Source organism: Lutra lutra, chromosome 6, assembly GCF_902655055.1.
Source record: "Lutra lutra chromosome 6, mLutLut1.2, whole genome shotgun sequence".
Taxonomy (NCBI): Eukaryota; Metazoa; Chordata; class Mammalia; order Carnivora; family Mustelidae; genus Lutra; species Lutra lutra.
The window spans coordinates 24,077,890-24,080,611 of record NC_062283.1 but is presented as its reverse complement, the minus strand read 5'-3'; positions in this window follow the sequence as shown (position 1 = coordinate 24,080,611).

Below are 2,722 nucleotides of genomic sequence, written 5' to 3'. Positions count from 1 at the left end.
TTTTAGGATCTGGCGTCTCAACATACTTTCTTACATAGCAAAACATGTATAGGAAATTACCAATACTGTCAGGGCATTAATTTTTTTTTCATATCCCAACTATAAAAAACCCAAGGCAGACTGACTGATGCAAAAAAGGGGACTTTATTAGCTTACGTAAACCAGAAAGACCAAGGCTTGCATGGCTTTAGATGTGGCTAAATCCTGGTCTGTTTCCACCTCTTGAATTTGTTTTCTTCTCTGTGACCTTCATTCTTAGGCTCTGTGTGGTGTTTCCCCTGCTCACCCTGGCAGCTCCAACAGAAAGAGAATGCCTGTTTTCTAAAAGCTCCAACAATATCACAGCCAATCTTATTGACTCTGATTTATGGCGGGTTGGGTCAGTCCTCTTTTTGACCCTATCACCGTGGTCTCCAGCCTGTGATTGGCTCTGATTGGCCAGGCTTAGTCACGTGTCATGGAGGTGGCCCTAGCCTCCTCAGAGCCTTGATGATGGGAAGTGGAATAGTAGAGTTGCCCAGGCCCAGATTCGGGAAGGAGAAACAACAATGTCCATTTCCATTGTTCCCAGTTAGAAATTAGGTGCAAATTCTAGATTTTTAAATATATAGAAATCACTGTGGGTCCCCAAGCCAAAACAGAAAGTAGGTGAGTTGCTAGTTACAAACTGTGTCAGGAAAGCATCCTCCTTTTCAGGATAATTCAGCAAAAAAATTAGTGGGAGCTGCTACCACAAAACCCCAAGGACTCCAAATTAAACCCTATCTTTCATCTACAATGAGTCTGAGAGCACTGTTAACATGGTCCATCACTAGGTGAAAGGGATGCAGAACCTTCTGGGACCTTTCTGGCTAAGGTGACTGTGGGCAATGGTGTCAAGGTTTTGCTCAGACCGCTCAGGGCCCCTTTAACTCTTTTTGGAGGTCTGGGGGTTGGAGAGAGGGAGGCCAGCTTTAAGGGGCTTTTGCTTCCGTCATTCCGCACCTCAGACTTTTTCCCCAAAGCATTGAGCTTGGATTACTGAAGCCTATTTGTCAAGGAAATGGGAAGTCCCTGGGGTTTAGCTCCCCCTTAACCTGTGACAGGTGAATATGGGACAACAAAAACCCCAATTCCCTGCTGGCTTCCTTGCCCATGAAACCCCATGGCAGGGCTGCCTCTAGACATCAAAGCCCAAATGCACAAGGATAAAATTCTCAAACCCAAGAAACACTTGGTGGGAAAAGAGAGTATCTGAAGTCAGCCTTCCTGACTCTTTGTCCCAACCCTCCAACCTTCTGGTGGTGTGAACTTGAATGAGTTCTATCACTTCTGAGAGCCTTGCTTTGCTCAACTGTAAAATGGGAATAATGGTACTATCTGCCTCACCCACCTGTCACGCAGCCTTTCTATGAGGAGCAACTGAGATCATGGGGACAAAGGGGACTTGCATATATGAACAGTTACACAAGCATCCAGTATTCTTTAGGTGCTATCAGAAGCGATCATCTTGACCCCAACCACCCAAGATAGCTATACTGAGTTTATCTGATGCTTCATCCCCACAAACCCAAGGTCAGATTTCAATAGCAATCAAATAGAGAAAAGAGGTTGGAATCCCCAGCAGACATTTCATTCCATTAGCTCTGCTAAATAATTCTGCAGTAGAGTCAGACAGACACAGAGCTTGAGTTTGCTGCCTGTGGTCAGACTTCCTGGTAGTGAATGTTTGCTGGCCCAGACCTCTGTGGATTGTCCTGAAATCCCAGTTGCCTCTCTTTGGCCGGGGCAGGCGAGCTGATCCTCCATCTTGTCTACCAGATATCTGCGAGATAAACATGGCGCAGGTGCGGAACCCTCACACTGTGTCTCATCCCCCTGACCCAGACCACCCTCAGAGCCTTCCCAGTTCCCTGCCCCCGACTTTATCCACCCAGCAGATCTGATGCTAGGTCGAGGCCTTACCTTGTCCTGCTTGCCTTATCTTGCTGCAAACACATTGTTCTGCGTCTTTGACAGAACCGGACATTAGACACATTCCTCGTAAGCTTAAGAACGATCACAGCTGCCATATCTTGAGTCCTCTAATGCCTTTCTAGATATGTGCTACCTCACTTAAAGTACCCTGCACATCTATGAAAGAAGCACCTTTGGCACCATTTTGGAATGTAGAAGGCAAGTGTGAAAGTAACTTGCCCAAGGTCACACAATATCAGAACCAGGACTCACACCTGAAACTCGGGCTGACGGCAGAGTTCAGGATGCTAGTCCTTGCCAGTCCCCTCCAGCCCTGGTAGGAGAGAGCTCCACAAAGCAGAGAATTCTTACAGGCAGGTCTCTGAGATTTGACTGGGTGAATGTCCAGATCCAACAGGGCTCATCTCCAGCCAGAGGGCTGCTGCCCTTTCCTCTCCCCATCCTCTCAGCCCAAAGTCACACCTAGTGGGCTTCCTTGGCTCCCATGAGTGTCCTTGCTTCTGGAACCAGCTTCCTCTCTGCTCTAATACCTGTAGCCTTGGGGAACCCCAAAGTGCTTCCCTACAGGAAAATGCCCACTTACAGATCCGCAGGCCGTGACTGTTACCCATCGCCCTCCCCGGAGACAGCTCTGAGCCCTTTGAGCTCTCCAGGAATCGTTCACCTCGTCAAGGGGATAATGTCAGCATTCACCTTTAGTCAGTGAACAAAACAGAACTCTAGCCAATGAGGGCTTCTTATAAATTTGCCTGATTCCCTTCTCTTT